We start from the raw sequence: 21,672 nt of genomic DNA on the forward strand, positions 1-21,672 counted from the left end.
TTCCCTCAAGAACAAAGGACTACTAGATGAGCTCGAGAAGAAGGAAAGAGTAATTCTGAGGAAGATTCTTGGTGGACACAAAAAAATTGGTGGTAAACGGGTAAAGATGAGCGGTGAGAAGATCTACGAATTTATTAAACCAGTGACAACGCGAATGAGAAAGAGAAGGCTGATGTTCTTTGCTCATCTGGTGAGAATGGATGACGGCAGATTAACGAAGAAAATCTTCAATATAATTCACGAGAGGAAAACATCCAACTCTTCGTTGCAAGGAATAAAGAAAGACCTCAGTGAACTTGGACTTACAGAAATGGACGCAATGAATAGGGACAAGTACAGAAAGGGAATAACTGAATTCGAGGTTTTTCAGGAGGCTCCAAAACCGAAGACCAACAGAAAACTAACAGCTGAATATCTGGCAAAAGTGGCAGCAGGCAGAAGAGCAGCCCGAGAGAAGAGAGACAGAAAAGTAAACACGAAACAAAATTTGTAACGTGGTCCTTAGTTGGACAATTCATGTAAGTAAATAATAAAATAGTAAACTATGTTAGCTGACTTGTAATCAATAGAGGCCACTATAAACTCTGTATGCAAAGATCCAAATGTCTATTCTACAATAAAACCATTATTTTCATTACAACGCTACGTTTAATAAAACACAATGGCAAATGGAGTTTGTCCACTTTGGACTAACATTGACCCAGTATCCATTAGCTAAAGAAGTTCACAAAAATTTGTAGCTCAAAATGTGTGTGAATTCCTAAGGAATCAAACTGCAACATCTACATCTACATCTACATTTATACTCCGCAAGCCACCCAACGGTGTGTGGCGGAGGGCGCTTTACGTGCCACTGTCATTACTTCCCTTTCCTGCTCCAGTCGCGTATGATTCACGGGAAGAACGACTGCCGGAAAGCCTCCGTGCGCGCTCGAATCTCTCTAATTTTACATTCGTGATCTCCTCGGGAGGTATAAGTAAGGGGAAGCAATATATTCGATACCTCATCCAGAAACGCACCCTCTCGAAACCTGGACAGCAAGCTACACCGCGATGCAGAGCGCCTCTCTTGCAGAGTCTGCCACTTGAGTTTGCTAAACATCTCCGTAACGCTGCCACGCTTACCATATAACCCTGTGACGAAACGCGCCGCTTTTCTTTGGATCTTCCCTATCTCCTCCGTCAACCCGACCTGGTATGGATCCCACACTGATGAGCAATACTCAAGTATAGGTCGAACGAGTGTTTTGTACGCCACCTCTTTTGTTTTTCTAAGGACTCTCCCAATGAATCTCAACCTGGTGCCTGCCTTACCAATCATTCCACTTCAAATCGTTCTGCACGCGTACTCCCAGATATTTTACAGAAGTAAGTGGTACCAGTGTTTGTTCCGCTACCATATAATCATACAATAAAGGATCCTTCTTTCTGCTGAGGCCATTGGTCCCTAGACTAACATACTACTTAAACTAACTTATGCTAAGAACAACAAACACACCCATGACCGAGGGAGGACTCGAACCTCCGACGGGAGGGCCGCGGAATCCGTGACATGGCGCCTCAAACCGTGAGGCTATTTGTAGCTCCACACATGGCTTTATAAGTAGGTTACATACCCTAGTCATAGTACTTTTCTCAGTCAAACAATTTGTTAAAATACGAATTAAAAACAAAGCTGTGTATTCCGTCACAGACGTTGACACAAAGCCTCTTTGGGTACTCTACAGATAAGTTAGGATCTATATATGCTTTGTAATTCTGTATAAGTCCTGTACTATATAATAAGGTGTACAGTATCTGACACCAAGCGCGTGGTTGCGTACGGCATTATCATGGACATTTGGCGCCGACTGTAACACCGTGGAACTATTAATGAATACTAGAAGGTATTTAACTCAAATTTTATAATAATTATAATTATTATAATTTATAGTTGTAGCAGCATGATGGTTACAATCTTCGAATACAGGTTCTCCAAATGTCCCCAGCAGAGTTTCTCGAGAACGCTGTCTTTGTTTCACAGATTCCCATTTAAGTTCTCTAAGTATTTCTACTACAATGTTGCATGAATTACACCAAAATTTTAAGATTCTAGCAGCGCACCTCTCAATTCATTCGATTCCTTTCGTCATACCCATTTGGCATGGACTCCGGAAATTAGTCGGTCTAGCATGTTGTGTACAATTTCGTTCATAGACGCAGTGAACTTTTCCAGAATCCTTCACACAAATCTAACTCTTCCATTCGACTTCACTAATACTGATTTTACGTGATCGTCCCAGTTCATACCACTTCCTAGTATTTCCTCTATACACTGTCGTGACAAACGTCAAGGGATAGCGATATGCACATGTACAAATGGCGGTAGTATGGCGTACACAATAAATAAAAGGGCAGTGCATTGGCGGAGCTTTCATTTGTACTCAATGTGGTACATGCGAAAAGGTGTTCGACGTGATTATGGCCGCATGACGGGAATTAACAGACTGAACGCAGAATGGTAGTTGGAGCTAGACGCATGGGACATTCCATTTTGAAAATCGTTAGTGTATTCAGTATTCCGAGATCCACAGTGACAAGAGTTATCCGAGGATACCAAATTTCAGGCATCATTTGTCACCAAGGACAACGCAGTGGCCTACGGTCTTCACTTAACGGCCGAGTGCAGCGCCGTTTGCGTGGAGTTTACAGTGCAAACATACAAGCAACACTGCGTGAAATAACCACAAAAATCAATGTGAGACGTACGACGAATGTATCCGTTAAGACAAGGCAACATGATTTGGCGTTAATGGGTTATGGCATCAGACGATCGACGCGAGTGCCTTTGCTAACAGCCCTAAATCGCATGCAACGCCTCTCCTGGGCTCGTGACCATATGTATTGGACCCTAGACGACTGGAAAATCGTAACCTGGTCAGATGAGTCTCGATTTCAGTTGGTAAGAACTGATTGCAGTGTTCGAGTGTGGAGCAGGCCCCACGAAGCCATGGATTCAAGTTGACAAGCCACTATGAAAGCTGGTGTATGCTGTGTTTACATGGAATGGACTGGGTCCTCCGGTCCAACTGAACCGATCAATGACTGGAAAGGTTATTTTCGGCTATTTGGAGACCATCTGCGGCCATTCATGCATTCATGGATTTCGTGTCCCAAACATCTATGGAGTTTTTATGGATGACATTGCGGCTTGTCACCGGGCCATAATTGTTCGCGACTGGTATGAAGAATATTGTGGAGAATTCGAGCGAATGATTTGGCCACCCAGATCGCCAGACATGGGACATAATCGAGAGGTCAGTCCATACACGAAGTACTGCACCGCCAACGTTTTCGCAGTTATGGACGGGTATAGCTACTGCTCAGTATTTCTGCAAGGAACTTCCAACGACTTGTTGATCCCATGCTACCTCGAGTTGCTTCACTATGTCGGGCAAAAGAAGAACTTATATTAGTAGGTATTTCATGACTTTTGTCGCCTCAGCATGTACGTATACAATGTAACATGCTCAAGATGTTATCCACTAATGTTGTGGTCGGGTACTACCAGGCACTTCATCTTTGCTAGATAAATTATGTTACATCTGTCCGCATTAAAAGAGAACTGCCATTCATAACACCAAGTGTATTTCTTTTCAAATCTTTCTGCTATTCCTTACGGGCATCCAATGAAGATACTTTCCTGTACATTACAACATCTCAGCGAACAATCTTACAGTGGCGCTCATCCTGTTCGAAAAATCATTTCTTTGTATTATATATGATTGACAGCATTCAAGTATGGGGGCATTCTAGAGTATTATGAAATACAAAAGTAAGAATGCGAGAGCCGCTATCGCTAATTAAAATTTTATTTTAGATCAGCGGTTTCGACAAATCTAAGTTGCCATCATCGGATCTGTAAAGCACACAGATCGAAAATACAAGCATAATCGAGTCAGATATACACTCCTGGAAATTGAAATAAGAACACCGTGAATTCATTGTCCCAGGAAGGGGAATCTTTATTGACACATTCCTGGGGTCAGATACATCACATGATCACACTGACAGAACCACAGGCACATAGACACAGGCAACAGAGCATGCACAATGTCGGCACTAGTACAGTGTATATCCACCTTTCGCAGCAATGCAGGCTGCTATTCTCTCATGGAGACGATCGTAGAGATGCTGGATGTAGTCCTGTGGAACGGCTTGCCATGCCATTTCCACCTGGCGCCTCAGTTGGACCAGCGTTCGTGCTGGACGTGCAGACCGCGTGAGACGACGCTTCATCCAGTCCCAAACATGCTCAATGGGGGACAGATCCGGAGATCTTGCTGGCCAGGGTAGTTGACTTACACCTTCTAGAGCACGTTGGGTGGCACGGGATACATGCGGACGTGCATTGTCCTGTTGGAACAGCAAGTTCCCTTGCCGGTCTAGGAATGGTAGAACGATGGGTTCGATGACGGTTTGGATGTACCGTGCACTATTCAGTGTCCCCTCGACGATCACCAGTGGTGTACGGCCAGTGTAGGAGATCGCTCCCCACACCATGATGCCGGGTGTTGGCCCTGTGTGCCTCGGTCGTATGCAGTCCTGATTGTGGCGCTCACCTGCACGGTGCCAAACACGCATACGACCATCATTGGCACCAAGGCAGAAGCGACTCTCATCGCTGAAGACGACACGTCTCCATTCGTCCCCCCATTCACGCCTGTCGCGACACCACTGGAGGCGGGCTGCACGATGTTGGGGCGTGAGCGGAAGACGGCCTAACGGTGTGCGGGACCGTAGCCCAGCTTCATGGAGACGGTTGCGAATGGTCCTCGCCGATACCCCAGGAGCAACAGTGTCCCTAATTTGCTGGGAAGTGGCGGTGCGGTCCCCTACGGCACTGCGTAGGATCCCACGGTCTTGGCGTGCATCCGTGCGTCGCTGCGGTCCGGTCCCAGGTCGACGGGCACGTGCACCTTCCGCCGACCACTGGCGACAACATCGATGTACTGTGGAGACCTCACGCCCCACGTGTTGAGCAATTCGGCGGTACGTCCACCCGGCCTCCCGCATGCTCACTATGCGCCCTCGCTCAAAGTCCGTCAACTGCACATACGGTTCACGTCCACGCTGTCGCGGCATGCTACCAGTGTTAAAGACTGCGATGGAGCTCCGTATGCCACGGCAAACTGGCTGACACTGACGGCGGCGGTGCACAAATGCTGCGCAGCTAGCGCCATTCGACGGCCAACACCGCGGTTCCTGGTGTGTCCGCTGTGCCGTGCGTGTGATCATTGCTTGTACAGCCCTCTCGCAGTGTCCGGAGCAAGTATGGTGGGTCTGACACACCGGTGTCAATGTGTTCTTTTTTCCATTTCCAGGAGTGTAGTAGAGTGGGGTACACATTTACACAACTTGGACATATACAACATATCTTATGCAAATACACCTCAACAAATCCCTATCATATGTGCAATATATAGTGTCAAGTCATATCACGTCATTCCAGGGACATGAAGAAAGTGATACATTGGCATGTCAGTAATGCAACAATATTTACATAAAATACCATGCATGCTGCACCAACTGCACAAGCTCATAATCACGCAACAGATGAGAGACGACAGGGAATGACAAGTCAAAAGTGAAGAAGTTACGGACTAACACCAGGTGGCACTGCAGTGATAAACAAACCGAAATACAGTCGTAACATAGAAAGCATCAGGAATAAGTTGACATCCAAGGAGCACACAAAAAATGAATTATACATAATCCAGACCAGATATTGGAGGAACTAAATTCCTTTTATAAATCTTTTTTAATTTTTTTTTATTTTACAGTTCCAATAACACTGTAAAAGAAAGTATTTTATATTAACTGCACTAACCTACTACATATATAGTCAAAACAGTTATGAGGCAAGTACAGTGTGGAAAATATATCGCCACTGAATAAGCTTACAGAAGATCACTCGATGTATAGGTGATAAGAATACAGAAACAACGAACGAATTACATGCCACGATGTATGTAGATAACAAAAGGGATCAACTAAAATTCTGCATTCTTAAATTATCAGATATTATACATTATTGTAGACCAACGACAGTACAACACTAGGTCTAGGTGCTACCATAACATAGTGGTCGAGGTCTACGTTTGGTGTAACAAATTAGTAGTATAAGACCAAAATTTTGTAATGAATAAGTGTATGCAAATTGTTTGCAATATAATTATGTAAGTACAGTATTATGGTAACCGTGTTTAAATTATGTACAGACTTAACAAAACAACCGTAAACGGGAATGGTAGCTCAAGGTCTAGGTGTAGGATATATACAGAGCTATTAGCACAGAGAAGGATGTCAGTAATGTGAAGTATACTGATATCATGTAGAGGATTACAGTGTTCAATTGACATAATATCAGAGAAAGGGAACACTTAATATTGTAAATGAGTGCATAGTGCAACGGAAGGTGCCGGTGTTAACGTAACATGGAGCTCGAAGTCTAATTTTGGTGTCATGAACACCTAGTAGCCGGCCGGTGTGGCCGAGCGGTTGTAGGCGCTACAGTCTGGAACCACGCGAACGCTACTGTCGCAGGTTCGAATCCTGCCTCGGGCATGGATGTGTGTGATGTCTTTAGGTTAGTTAGGTTTAAGTAGTTCTAAGTTCTTGGGGACTGATGACCTCAGCAGTTAAGTCCCATAGTGCTCAGAGCCATTTGAACCAACCAACACCTAGTATATGGCCAGGAAATACTGAGTTCAAAAATGGCTCTGAGCTTAAACCTAACTAACCTAAGGATGTCACACACATCCATGCCCGAGGCAGGATTCGAACCTGCGACCGTAGCGGTCGCGCGGCTCCAGACTGTAGCGCCTAGAACCGCTCGGCCACGACGGCCGGCAAAATACTGAGTAAATGTGTTTAAGTAATTTCAAAATACTGATATAAGTACAGTATGTCATGTACATATATACGGAGTGAACATTAATAAAACCGAAAAACTGCAGGGACGGATTCCTGACTGAAAACGGAGGGGAAAAGGTGATACAAATATGTTTGCACCGAGCGAGGTGGCGCAGTGGTTAGACACTGGACTCGCATTCGGGAGGACGACGGTTCAATCCCGCGTCCGGCCATCCTGATTTAGGTTTTCCGTGATTTCCCTAAATCACTCCAGGAAAATGCCGGGATGGTTCCTTTCAAAGGGCACGGCCGACTTCATTCCCCGTCCTTCCCTAATCCGATGAGACCGATGACCTCGCTGTCTGGTCTCCTTCCCCAAAACAACCAACCAACAAATATGTTTTCGGAAATGGACGCTGTGCGTGCAATGAGAACAAATCGTCCAGGGACACAGTACAGAGTTGCACTGCATCCACGTCACAACAGATGTTCAGAGTAGCCTCCATGGGATTGCAGCTGAGAGGGATAGTAGAGGTTGTCAGTCAGGATACACAATGTCGTACTTCAGCTTACGACAATGTCCGCGGGACACTTGCCTGGAGCATGTATTAGGTAGGTTTCGTCTAAGTCTCCTGTAGAACCCGCTCCTCCAAATCTGGTGTAACACAGTCCAGCGCCTCCCTGCACATTCGTCTATCTGAAAGGACCCATGGTCACACAAATTCCCAAAAAGGGCTTGAAATATTGTTTGATATGCTTGGTGTCTGAAGGGGTACTTGTTTTGGCATAGCTGTGCTGCCTCTCGACCGTTCTCATCTGGTTGGCCGTACACAAACACCATCTCGGCTTGTTCCCGGTGGAAATATCAGATCATTCTGCTGCTTACAGTACGCTGCATCAACCACACGGCCTACAGCACATACGGAACACACGGCACGTAGTCAGAAGAACTGTCATTCGTCAGCTCCATCTATCGTGGCATCATTTATTTCCGAACACATATCCATAGGACCATTTTTCCTCCGTTTCCAGCCAGGAATCCGTTCCTGCAGTTTGTCGGTTTTATTAATGTTCACCTTGTTCATTGTTTCTTTGTTCTTACCACGTTAACATCGAGTGAACTACTGCAACCTCATTCAACGGCGATATATTTTTCACATTGTACTTGCTTCATAACTCTTTTGACAATAATGTGCAGTAGGTTGGTACAGTTGATATACAATACTTTCTTTTAAAGTGTTATCATAATTGTAAACTTTAAAAACTAATTTTTTATAAAACGAATTTTGTTACGCATTCCATTATCTGGTATGGATTACCTGGCCTGTGTAATTACATACAGAATTGTATATATTGCATTATTTTGTGTTCTTCTTGGATGTGACTCCTTCCTGATGCTTTCTGTGTTATGACTGTATTTCGGTATGTTTATTACTGCAGTGCCACCTGATAGTAGTTGGGAACATCGTTGCTTTTGACTTGTGATTCTCAGTCGTCTTTCACCCGTTGCGTGAATATGAGCCTGTGCAGTTGGTGCAACGTGCGTGATATTTTATGTAAATCTTATTGTATTATTGACAAGTCGTCGTCGTCCCCGCCCCCCTCCCCCCCCCCCCCCCTATAGCTGAGTGGTCAGCGTGACGGATTGCCGTCCTACGGGCACGGTTTCGATTCCCGGCTGGGTCGGGCATTTTCTACGCTCGAGGACTGGGTGTTGTGCTGTCTTCATCATAATTTCGTCCCAATCCGGCGCGCAGGTCACCCATTGTGGCGTCGAATGTAATAAGACCTGCACCAAAGCGGCCGGACCTGCCTCGCAAGGGGCCTCCCGGCCAATGATACCAAACGCTCATTTCCATTCATTTCCATTGACATGTCGATGTATCACTTTCTTCATGTTCTTGGAGCGACCTGATACGATTTGACACTATGAATATATATATTTATATTGCACATATGATGGAGATTTATTGAGGTATATTTGCATAAGGCATACTGATATATCCATGTTGTGTAAATGTATAAATTATTTCAATTTGTAAATTATTCTTGTATTTTCCATCTATAGGTTTTACAGATCCGATGATGGCAACCTAGATTTGCCGAAACCAGTCATCAAAAGGAAAATTATAATTAGTGGTCTGGGCTATTGAAAATTTTTTCTTCTGCGTTTCAGTTATGTATATAAAACATTATAGCTGCTGTTGTTCTTTTTGGGACATGTTACTTTCGGTTATGTGTAACATTCGCCTTTCTGTGTAAAGTACAGGATTCTTTCAGTCAGCCGGCCGCGGTGGCCGTGCGGTTCTGGCGCTGCAGTCCGGAACCGCGGGACCGCTAGGTCGCAGGTTCGAATCCTGCCTCGGGTATGGGTGTGTGTGGTGTCCTTAGGTTAGTTAGGTTTAAGTAGTTCTAAGTTCTAGGGGACTTATGACCTAAGATGTTGAGTCCCATAGTGCTCAGAGCCATTTGAACCATTTCTTTCAGTCAAATGTTTCTCGACCCAGTCACAAATTTAAGAAGATACCCCGTATGACCGTATGGTAAAGTGCAGAACTTTCGGAAACCTAGGTAATCCGAATCGACCTGTCGTTAACAACACGTCGAGTATAAATGTTTTACACAAGCGTTTTTTTCCTGAATCAGTGTCGATTCCTTGACAGATTGTCTTCCTCCGTGAAAGTAATAATGTTTGAGCTTAGAACATGCTATAGGATCCTGCCACAGACGAACGTCAGTGACATTGGTCTGTAGTTCTGTAAATCAATTACCTTTTTTGTAAACATGAATGACCTGCGCTGTTTTCACGTCATACGGGGCCATATGTTGTGCAACATATTCTAGATGAACATGAGCCAGGAAAGGAGCTAATTTCGCAGCCTATTCATTCTAAGATCTGTCTTGTGTACTATAGGTAGTCACAACTGCTTTTAAATTACTAGGCTACTAATAACGGTATCTGTCATTTGTGATGCTGTGCAACGATCAGATATTGGTACGGTGTTGTCTGCCTGAATAAATTTTAAATGCGGAATTTACAGTTTTTGCTTTCCGTCTGCTGCCTTCTGTTTTAATGTCAGATGGATTCACGAATGAATGAATGGAAGTTTTGGATTTTCACGCATGGTCATTCTTAAAGATGATCGACTTTTCTCTATCAGTTAACCTCATTCTCTTTTGTAGCGTGAAAGTAGTAGTCTCGCATCACCCTTCGAGTAGTACCATCAAACGGAGTGGTATTTACTGATCTTTACTGCTATAATTGGAGTGTACTTATCCAGTCAGCTATAACCGTAATTGTTTTGCTTTTATCAGATCTGAATTAAGTGTCCTGATTCCGTCCTTTATGCAAGTTTATAGTGACTGTATTATTTCTATCGAACTCAAGTCCTTTCCTAGCTTTCCTGATTACCTTCGATGCTAAAAGTTACAGAAGAGAGAAAAAAGTGAGATTCAAAAATTTTGCATTGTCACCGTTTCATCCTTTACAGCTCTTGGCACGTTCGAAGATAACAGGAGAACGTTATCGGAGATCTGCTGAAGCGGGGAAGGGACAACAGCTGCCAGTCCCAGCTGCGGAAGTTGGGAGTTGCTAGCGGACGCGACGCGCTGTCACACCTCAGCAACTCCGGGCCACCGGTATTCCCACAGGTAAACTGAGGCACAGCCACCATCTACATCACTTTTTCACGGATAAAGTAGTGGTAAATTTTTTGATGCAGGCTTCACCTGTTCGTTCAGTTTTTATGGTGATGTGATAGAGAAAATTTATTTTTTGTCCACTTTTTTCCTTGAAAGTTCTGCATAAAGATCTGCAAACCATTTCCTCTCAAAATGAACTGAATCGACATTTTTTGTGATATAGCAGACAGTCTGTTCAAGCAATGAAGTTCTCGATTAACGAATACGAAGGAGCTGAGAAGACTGTTTTGAAACGAAGACCATCAAATGATACGTCTGGAATGCCCAACTGCTGTTCAAAGGTCATCCGACCTGTTGTTTAGTTGATGCCTTGTCGATCTGCGGCAATGCGTCTAGCTAGCGGGAGTCCTAGACGGTATTATCTACCATACTCGTGATTTTAGTTCAATCACTGCATGCTTTTTGATTTCCTACGTCGATGTCGTTGCGTTAATAGTAATCAAGCCTGATTAGAAAAAAAGAACTCACCCTGCAGTTCCATCAAACAACGACAGTTAGTGCCTTGAGTCGTCGAATCCTGAAATACGTTTTTCCGTTAGCAGTACTAGTGCAACCATTTCTCCTAGCTCGGTTATTAATTCCTTTTTTATGTTAATTACCAGCAAACCCCTGCACTGATTCTGTGAAGAATCGAACTCCCATGTATGAAACAGCTTCAGACGTCTGATTGCTTTACAAATGAATTAATGTGTGAAATATTTGAAGTTACGAAGCTAAACGAAAAAAAGTTAGAAAAAGGTTTGGAATTATGTTTAAAGTTTGTTGGATGTCAACCTTATTATCAAACACCAGACGAGTATTGTCGGGGAATTCTGCGCTCCGTTTTAAGAAAAGCTAGTTTTTTACGCATCTCAATGTTTACGACGTCATGACAAATACAACAACTATGGGTCGTACAGTGGCATAATTTGCAGGTACATTCTGAGGTATAATGGACGCTGTCTGAAAAATAGATAGAGTTACCAGTAAATAAGTAGTAAATTAAAATGTCGTGCCTGATGCTGAAGTTTTACTGCATGAACAGCGAAAATGTAGTAAGTTGCAGACTACTTTCCTGTCAGCGTTTAGCCAGGGCTTTCAGGGAGAAAAACTTTCGAAAGTGTTAGAAATTATGTGTAATGTTTATTTGAAGTCCCTAAGAGCTTTCATTCTCAAATACTGGATGCATATAGCTGGGTAATTGCGGGCCGTGAGCTATGCTGCCTCAACACATACACAGTTTCTAATTGTAATTCTTGTCTTATTGTGTTAAACCTTTAACGTAAGATTATACGTCTTCATCAGTATGTTATTTTTAAAGTTAATCAATAATTATATGAAAGCCTGAAGATCAAATAATCTGTGTTCCCCTGGAAGCCTTTACACAGGTAACCTCGTCTGTGCATTATGAAACTTGTTAGCCGTTTAGTAATATAGATTATTGTGAATCGAAGCGAAGTAAGTCTGATCCTAACTCGAACGCTGGTCTTAGCACCGCAGTGCTTTACTAGTTGTGGTCTTACTAACCTTCCGTTCGTTTCACCTTTGATGAACTGAGTTACTGAAATAGTTATGTGGGAACTTCCAGTTTGACGTGGACTCTTAATAATTTTTAACATCAAGAAATCATTTCCAGAGTAGTAGGTGATAGGACTGACTTAGTATCGAAACTCACCAATTTGTAGTTGTAGTGTGGCATTTATCCGCTTATACTAGGAATTTTACGTCAGATCAGAACAGGTGTCGACATACTAAAAATCTTGTCGATGGAACTGTGAAAGCTCTACAGGTACACCATTATTTAAAAAACTTTTAGATGCTTTAAAAAGCGGGAGTTAATCATCAAATTTCAAAAATTTGAATCACTTGTATTTAACTGATAGACCTATGGACCACTTTGGGCCAGTGTCTATAAAGTAATTATTTCTGTAATCATGGCTATATTTTATGAAGATAGGTGGTGCAATGTTTAAGACACTGGATTATCACTTGGGGAGATAAGTTCAAATTCCCGTCTCATTAGGCAGATTTACATTTTCCGTAACATCCCTAAAACTTTTAAGACGAATAGAATAGTTCCTTGTATGAGGCAGCAATCGACTCTGTTAGGTTCCTTTCGGGTAAGAAATGCTAGCATTACGATGAGGACGATGGGGAGGGGGGGGGCGGCAGTAAGAGGGGGAGAGAAAAGGCGAAGGGAGCAATGATCAGGCATTCTCTTGCGGTAAACACTCTCCATTCGATCAGGACAGTGACGATGGCATTTGAACACCGTTCCTAACATTGCACTACAGTGCTACGTCTCACAGCCAAAGAATGCCGTAGGAACGAACTACAGTGTTCGACAAGGAACAAATGACCATCCTACTTGTTATATCTTCCTACCGTGATCAATTAAAATTCACATGAAATGAGCAACGCAAGCTACTATGTAACTTGTTTCTCTTGCGTAGATGACACAGCTAACTTCGTTTCATGGCGTGATATGACAGCCTTCCTCTGAAGGTCAGTACCACCGTCATACACCTCACAATTATTCTTGTATTTCCTTTTTCCTTGAACACCGGAGTACACGCTCATTATTGCACAGTCTGCAAAAGCCTTTGTTCATCTTTCTTTTGATGCTGCAGCTGTATTCCAGTTCGGGAGTAGAAGGGTCAAGTATTTGCCCAGCCATTCAACGTTTCACTAAGGATCACAAATTCACTTCTGTTGAGTTTCCTCCATTCTTCTCCATCTAAATCTGCGTCATATCTCTAATGACTTCGCTGTTGATAAGATTATAGACTCTAGTCCCCCTACATTCCATGTGACACAACTCTCAAAACAATGCTATGATCGACAGGAGATCAATTTTACTTCAGTTAACCCTTAAAGGAATTTAAACTGCAAAGTAGGTTTCGTAATCAGCTGAATATTTTGAGACTACTGTCCTCCTGTTGAGGGTTTCTAACATTTATTCCCCACTGCTTGATTCAGAAGTATACAGATATTTAAAAAATTTTTGTCTCCTTCAGCACTATTATACCACCCTCTATAGGATAAAATTTAAAATCTAACAGCAAAATAATGGCATAAACCACACATTCTCTGAAACGTATATTAAGCTTAGAAACTCGAAATACATCTGATACCGATTTGGCGAGCTACTATGAGATGATAAGTAAACTTGATGAAGTTGAAATGTGATGTGTATAGCGATGCCATAAACTTGAAGTCCCTTCCTCTAAGCAGTTTTACTGAAAGCAGTGGTTAAGACACTGGATTCGCATTTAAAATCCCCCTTCGGTCGTCCGTATTTAGATTTCCTTAGTTACACTAAATCGTTTAAGCTGAATAAGATGGTTGTTTTGATAAAGCTTCAGATGATTCATTTACACATCTCTCTCCCCTTGAGCTAATGCACCGACTGTAACAAGCTCTAACCTCCGGCTTTATGCTCTTTGAAATATTGATCTAAACATGTCTTCTTATGTCCTGAAGTGTTCAGATATGTTCTTGCATTTTTGAGTGTGGTTCTGAGAGCGATATTGTTGTAGTTGACCTTTAATGGTCGTCACAACAAATGTATTAGTTGCTTTTCTTTATTTCCTAGCGGGGATTTTATACATCTGTGGAGTGTGTTGAATTCGTATATTAACTACATTATTTCTCGTCTCTATTTTCTTCCGTTGAAAGCATAGGTGAGACAAACATCATACTTTCGTTGTTACTTACTCGGGATTGTCCCAACAGTAAACAAAGACAATAAAGCAAAGGCCAAAGTCGTCTGATAGGTAAATCGAACACAAAAGGTGTAATTAACATCAAATTATATAACAGAAACATATGAACCACCTCAAAAAACTATTGCAGCATATCTTATTTAGGAAGTTTATCTTAGAAATTCCAAGCTTATAGCCAAGGATAAACGTTACAATCCCCTTCTCTAGAAACAGCACATTACGAGACTGCGAAACCATAAAATATAAGTCACGTGTAAGAAAAAAGAAAGTCAGTGGTTGTAAAAGTTTCACCGCCAAAGCTACTCAACATTTATATTAGTCATTCCGGCAGAACCTTCCAGATCAGATTTAATGGGAATATGAGAGATTCCATGCTGAAATATTGTGACGAATCAGCAAAGCTCAACTAATATTCTCGATTTAAAAGAGGATATATGGAAATTGATGGAGAAAACTAATAGCAATTCTAGCTTCAGTAGGAGAGCCAGAGCGGGATGCCTGGGAAAAATTCCACAGTCTACTATACAAACAGAAGTCAGCAGACATGCAGCCGTATAATTAAATTCTACATTTAGTATTATATCTGAGGATCATACTCCAGTACCATGGTCAGACTGCAAGACAAACTAAGAACGGAGTTTTTTGTAATACGCACTCTTTACACTGAAAAAAAACTGAAAGTACAAGACACAAGTACGACCTGGTTTAGAAAACTGCTGTAGTGATGAAAGCTCTTGTTAAGCTGGTTTAACAGAAAGCGGCGAAAGAATTCCGAGCTGCAAGGATAGTAAAAGCCAGATATACAGCCCATACGCAAGTATAACAGGAAGCTTCAGAAAACCTAGATGAGGAGTTTTGTGTCATAGACAAAGCTGTTCTCGCGAGAGCCAAACGGGGAAATTTAAATATGAAATTTTCATCGTGGACTATACCACGTATCTGCTGGCTTCATCGTATATCTCACGTAGCGATAATGAGAATGAGATAAGAGAGATTTGGCCACATACCGAGGCATACAGACAGTTATTTTTTGTCGCTGTGAGCATGAATGGAATAGTATACAGCGTAATTAATATTTGTCTGAAGTGCTCTCCACCATCGATTGTACAATGACTTGCACAGTAAATGCATAGAGATGGTAGACAGTGTACCACCGCACAGCTTATTATCAAAATAAGCGATGATCTCACCTTTAAACTTACAGCTAGTAGGCTCTCGGTCGTCCTAATAATCTCACTCGTTTTTTTCTTAAATACCTGGCCGTATGTAATGATAAACTTGTTTCCATTTTAATACAGTGTTTAGCAACTTTTGTTGCATATATTTAGGAGCCAAAGGAAATGCCACAACGAAACTACAAGAGTGACCTTACACCTTAGAAAACAAATTTCATGCTACCTAGCTGCAATGTATTTCCTCTGTGCTGTTTTACTATGTCATGTTTGTAAAATGAGCTCTATGAATCCTCTAAGTGTTTCTCCTGAGAATTTCAGAAAAAAATGTCTTTAATATGTGTACTGTCATTTTTAATTGTTGATAATCTCCAAATTTTCTTTTGATTCTGTACTGCAGATCATTAAAGGCAATCACAAATAGCATTGTGCGTCGCGAAAAGACGATTTCTCATTTCCTTTAAATTGAGTGCTATAGCACAGTCTCAAAACACGGCCAATCTGTATTAAATACGATAAAAGTTATTTTCTTCATGTGTTACATTTGGGTGACGATTCTGAATTTCTTTCTAAAAATGGTGTCGTTGTGTTCTTATCTAGATAGCTGGAACTGAACAAAAATTTCGAGAGCAAAATTAGTGTTCTATCATTTCGTTTATCAGTAGCGAATAACAATAGATCAGATACGAAGTATGTTTGTGTGCACGTCATTGGGAAAAGTCAATGGAAATTAATTCCGCTCAGAAGCCTACATTTTTCTGCTACCGAACGTAAAGAGGAGGAGTTGTTAAAGGAAGTTAGTGTGAATTAATTTAGAGTCAGTAATTGAAATTATAAAATAATTTAGAGTAGTATTTTTCTATAGTCTGCCTATTCCAGGGAGGAATTCATTCACTTACAAAAATGGCGATTCCCCTAAGGAATTTCACTTATAATTGGAATACTCTCAGAAGTTCATTTAAAATAAGCTGAAATCATTCTTTATTATATGATGAACCTTTCTTATCTTGTAGTTCCGATGCACATTAATGACAGTTCTAATACAGGAAGTTCGCTACACTGCCGTGAAGCCTACAGAACATGAAGACCTTCCCTCGTCTACTACTGACAAACATGAAGGCAGTTTTTGTTAGTTCACAGCTTAGAACTTCAACATACTAATATTAGTTACTAAATGCTAACTAAAATATAAATGTAATTGAGTTTCATCATTTCATAACAATAATCTTCTCTAAATAATACGAGGGCTATTCGGAAAGCATATTCCGTTCGACTGCGAAATGGAAACCACAGTTAAAATCCGTTGAAGCTGTGCATAGATGTCTTGGAAAATGTCTTTAGTATATCCACCGATAGCGTCACGCCGTTCTTTTCCTTTCTGAGAGGACTGTGAGCACGTAAAAGTGTCTAGAACAATAGTGTCCTGATTTCATGCACCCCACACAACGTGATTGCCATGCATTTCCTTCTTCGTGACAATTCTCGGCCACACATTGCAGGGGCAATGAGCATGATCCTGCAGCGCTTTCGACGGGAAGTGTTTGATCATCCATCATACAGCCCGGTCTTGGCACCTTCTGATTTTCATCTCTGCTCGAATGAACCGCTGGATATGAAGAAGTTTTGGCACAGACAGCAAGCTGCGGACCAGAGCACAGAATCGGTGGAAACAGAAAGCAAAGGCCTTCTATGACGAGGGTATTGGAAAGTTAGTAGAATGCCACGACAAATGTCTTAGTTGGAGCCGCGACTGGTAGAGAAGTACCTAGAAGGAGTAGCTAAATATTGTAAATAAAAAAGATTTCATTTTCAGTGTTGTTTCCATTTCGCGACCAATGGGACCTTACTTTCCTAAAAGCCCTCCTATTTTGTTCCCTGTATCATCACCTGTTCAGAGACTGTGATTTCTGTAGGCTTCTCAAAGAATACACTTCAGTATCCATGCAACTTTGTTGGCTTATATAGAAATAATTAACGAGTTAAACTAAATCAACAATTAAATCATGTCACAGTTTCATCTGATGTCAAAGACAACATTCTGGTTTAGAACATTATACACAGAAGTAAAAGGTAGTAATCAAATTACAGATACACTATGTGATCAAATGTATCCGGACACCTGGCTGAAAATGACTTACAAGTTCGTTGTGCCCTCCATCTGTAATACTGGAATTCAACATGGTGTCGGCCAACCCTTAGCCTTGATGACCCCTTCCACTCTTGCAGACATACGTTCAACCATGTGTTGGAAGGTTTATTGGGGAACGGCAGCCCATTCTTCACGGAGTGCTGCGCTGAGGAGAGGTATCGATGTCGGTCGTTGAGGCCTGGCACGAAGTTGGCGTTCCAAAACATCCCAAAGGTGATCTATAGGATTCAGGTCAGGACTCTGTGCAGCACAGTCCATTACAGGGATGTTATTGTCGTGTAACCACTCCGCCACAGGCCGTACATTATGAACAGGTGCTCGATCTTGTTGAAAGATACAATCGCCATCCCCGTATTGCTCTTCAACAGTGAGAAGTAAGAATGTACTTAAAACATCAATCTAGGCCTGTGTTATGATAGTGCCACGCAAAATAACAATGGCTGCAAGCCCCCTCCATGAAAAACACGACCACACCGAATGTTACTGTTGGCACTACACACGTTGGCAGATGACGTTCACCTGGCATTCGCCATACCCACACCCTGCCATCGAATCGCCACATTGTGTACCGTGATTCGTCACTTCACACAACGTTTTCTCACTGTTCAATCGTCCAAACGCTCCTTACGCCAAGCGAGGCGTCGTTTGGCATTTATTGGCGTGATGTGTAGCTAATGAGCAGCAGCTCGATCATGAAATCTAAGTTTTCTCACCTTCCGCCTCACTGTCATAGTACTTGCAGTGGATCCTGATGCAGTTTGGAATTCCTGTGTGATGGTCTGGATAGATGTCTGCTTATTACACATTAAGACGCTCTTCAACTGTCGGCGGTCTCTATCAGTCAACAGAGGAGGTCGGCCTGTACGCTTTTGTGCCGGACGTGTACCTTCACTATCACATCGGAAACAGTGGACCTAGGGATGTTTAGGAGTGTGGAAATCTCACGTACAGACACAAGTGACACCGAATCACCTGACCACGTTCGAAGTTAAGTGAGTTCCGCGGAGCGCCCCACTATGCTCTCTTACTATGTCTAATGACTCCTGACGTCGCTGGTATGGAGTACCTGGTAGTAGGTCGCAGCACAATGCACCTAATATGAAAAACGTATGTTTAGGGGGTGTCCGTATACGTTTGATCACATAGTGTATGACTAATTGTACTGCAGTCGTCAATCTGTGTTCAAATTACTTTATGACACTATATACAAATGATTGTTTTTCGTAATCATCAATCGGAAAATATTTTTTTTCTGATGAAAGTAAAATTTTAATTGCTGGTGGTGCACAGGAACTCTCACAGAGAAAATAAATGAGTAGATTGTTGTTGTTTGTTGTTGGTGTTGGTGTTGTTGCTGAAGTTGTGTCCTTCAGTCAGAAGACAGGTTTCATGCTGCTCTCCAAGCTAATTATTCCTGTAAAAGCTTCTTCAGCTCTGCATGACTACGACAACCTACACACATTTCAACGTACTCACAGTAGTCGAGCCTTTGTCTTCCTCTGCATTTATTTCCTAGCACATTTCCTTCCATTACCAAACTGATGATTCATTCATGCCTCAAGATCTGTCCTATAAACCGAGTTCTGCTTTTAATTAAGTTGTGTCAGAAATATTTCTTTCTTGTGAATTCGGTGCTGTATCTCCTCATTAGTTATCTCGTATATTCATCTAATTTTCAGCATTCTTCTGTAGCACCACTCTTCCAAATTTTCTAACATCTTATTGTTTGAACTGTTTATTGTTCCTGTTTCACTTACTTGTTAGGCTACACTCCAGAAAATACGTTCAGAAAAGACTTACAATTATTTAAATTTATATTCGACGTTAACAAACTTCTCTTCTTTAGAAACTCTTTTCTTATATCGCCAAGTCACATATTATATCTTCTCTACTCCGATCATAATCAGCTACTTTATTGCCCAGACAGCAAAACTTATCTACGACTTTTAGTGCATCGTTTCCAATACAGTTCCCTCAGAATCGGCCGATTTAATTTGACTACATTCCATTAGCCACTTTTTGCATTTCTTGATCATCTTACATCCTCTTTTTCAAGACACTGTCAATTTCATTCAACTTCTCTTCCAAGTGTTTTGCTGTCTCTAACAGAATTAAAACCTCAAAGTTTCTATTCCTTCATCAACATCAACGTCTACATGATTACTTCTAACAGAATTAAAACCTCAAAGTTTCTATTCCTTCATCAACATCAACGTCTACATGATTACTCTGCAATGCACTATTAAGTGCCTGGAAGAGGGTTCATCGAACCATCGTCAAGTTTCTTCTCCACCGTTCCATTCTCCAACAGCAAGCTAAGAAACCGAGCACTTGAATCGTTTCTTGCGAGTTCCGATTTCTCTTATTTTATTATGATGATAATTTCTCCCTTCGAAAGTGGGCGCCAACACATTAATTTCGCACTCGGAGGGGAAATATGGTGGCTGAAATTTCTTAAGTGAATCCTGCCGCAACGAAAAAGTCTTTGTTTTAATGATTGCCACCCCAATTCGCTTGTCATCATATCCGTGGTACTCTCTCCCCTATTTCGCGAAAACGCAAAATTAGATACCCTTCTTTGATCTTTTTCGATTTCCTCCGTCAGTTCTATATGATGCAGATCCCACGTCGCTCAGCAGTACTCCAGAAGATTACGGAAAAGCGTAATGTAGGCTTTTTCTTTAGTAGACCTGTTGCATTTTCTAAGCGTTTTGCCAATAAATCGCGATCATTGGTTCGCTTTTACCTCAACATTATCTCTGTTATCGGTCCAGTTTAAGTTAGTCTTAATTGTAATCAGTAAGTATTTAGTTGAATTTACGGCCTTTAGATTTCAGTGATTTGTCGTGTAACCGATATTTAGTGGATTCCTTTTGGTACTTATGTGGATGACTTAACACTTTCGATTATTTAGAGTCAACTGCCACTTTTCACACCATACAGATATCTTGTCTAAATAATTTTGCAAACTATTAGTTTTGATGATCTGATGACTTTATAATACGATGAATGACAGAATCATCTGCAAGCAGTCTTAGAGGGCTGTTCAGATTGTCTCCTAAGTCGTTTATGTACATCAGGAACAACTGAGGGCCTGTAACACTTCCTTGGGGAAAACAAGACATTACCTCTGTTTTATTAGATGACCTTCCGTCAGTTATTGCGAACTGTGGCTTTTCTGACAGGAAATCACAAATCCATTAGCACGGTAGAGACGATACTCCATAGCCACGTAGTTTGGTTAGAGGTCGCTTGTGAGAAACCGTGTCAAAAACCTTACGGAAATGTAAAAATATAAAATCATTGTGACATCCCCTTTCGATAGCACGTATTACTTCGCGAGAATATAGAGCTAGTTGTGTTTCAAAAGAACAGTGTCTTCTGAATCCGTGCTGGCCATTTGTCGATAAACTGTTTTCTTCGAGGAAATGCGTAATGTCGAACACAGTACATGTTCCAAAATCCTACAGCAAATCGACATTAGTGATATGGATCTGCAATTCTTTGCAAGGCTTTGGTGTGACCTATGTAACTTTCCAGCCTTTAGGTACGCGTCTGTCGATGAGCGGGCAAATGTAAATGATTACTAAGTAGGGTGCTATTGTACTGATTAATAATTAGGGAGCTATCGTATCAACATACTCTGAAAGGAACCTAACTTGTATACTGTCTCTATTGAGTGATTTAACATGCTACACTACACCGACGATGCCTACTGCTATGTTATTCATGTTACGAGCTGCTCTTCATTCGAATTGTGGAATATTTAATTCGTCTACTTTGGTGAACGAATTTCTAAAAATCATGTTTAGTAGCTCTGCTTTAGTGGCACTGTCATCAACAACATGATCATGAAGCACAGTGAAGGTATTTATTACGTCTTACCGCTGGTGTTCTTTACATACCACCAGAATCTCTTGAGATTTACTGTCAGATTTCGGGACAGAGTTCCTTAGTGGAAACTATGGAAAGTATCTCACATTGAAGACTTTGGTAGATTTCTAGCTTTTGTAAAACATCATCAACCTTGGAGGTTCTGCGTTCTTTCCAA

At 41.6% G+C, this 21,672-nt stretch overlaps 1 protein-coding gene across 1 annotated transcript in view; it reads left to right on the forward strand.

Annotated features, from left to right (window-relative positions):
• The window catches only part of LOC124721710 (cytochrome P450 4C1-like), a 255,403-nt gene that overhangs the window by 91,672 nt on the left and 142,059 nt on the right, over positions 1-21,672 (forward strand). The window contains exon 2 of the mRNA XM_047246795.1: positions 10,386-10,545. The gene's annotated coding sequence lies outside the window, so the exon portion shown is untranslated. The remainder of the gene's footprint in view (positions 1-10,385; positions 10,546-21,672) is intronic.

The sequence above is a fragment of the Schistocerca piceifrons genome, chromosome X (assembly GCF_021461385.2).
Source record: "Schistocerca piceifrons isolate TAMUIC-IGC-003096 chromosome X, iqSchPice1.1, whole genome shotgun sequence".
Lineage (NCBI taxonomy): Eukaryota > Metazoa > Arthropoda > Insecta > Orthoptera > Acrididae > Schistocerca > Schistocerca piceifrons.